Source organism: Pyrgilauda ruficollis, unplaced genomic scaffold, assembly GCF_017590135.1.
Source record: "Pyrgilauda ruficollis isolate IOZ18807 unplaced genomic scaffold, ASM1759013v1 scaffold304, whole genome shotgun sequence".
NCBI lineage: Eukaryota > Metazoa > Chordata > Aves > Passeriformes > Passeridae > Pyrgilauda > Pyrgilauda ruficollis.
Window position 1 is genome coordinate 45,245 of NW_024524423.1, and position 272 is coordinate 45,516.

The 272-nt window shown below is 81.2% G+C and overlaps 1 protein-coding gene across 2 annotated transcripts in view; it reads left to right on the forward strand.

Moving 5' to 3' along the window:
- Window positions 1-6: 6 nt before the first annotated feature.
- Window positions 7-272, forward strand: part of KPNB1 (karyopherin subunit beta 1) — a 31,950-nt gene continuing 31,684 nt past the window's right edge. Inside the window, exon 1 of one of the 2 annotated variants that reach the window (XM_041473854.1) lies at window positions 7-185. The gene's annotated coding sequence lies outside the window, so the exon portion shown is untranslated. The remainder of the gene's footprint in view (window positions 186-272) is intronic. The other variant, XM_041473853.1, reaches the window with a different exon arrangement.

A 272-nucleotide genomic window follows, 5' to 3' on the forward strand; every position in this document is an offset into this window, starting at 1 on the left:
GGGGGAGGCCGTGGGGCGGGCGGGAACCGTGGCGGCGGGGAGGCTCCCGGGCACGCCGAGGAGCGCGCTCGGAGCCTGAGGGCCCGGGCGGTTGGGCCGCGGCTGACGCCGGTTTCCCCTCCGCAGACTGCTCGGAGCTCGAGGCGGCGCAGAAGTTCCTGGAGCAGGCGGCCATCGAGAACCTGGTGAGCGCTCGGGGCGGCCCCGGGAGCGGCGGGGCCGGCGGCGGTGGCGGGGCCGGCGCTGCCCCGAGCGCTCCGCGGCCCCCCCGC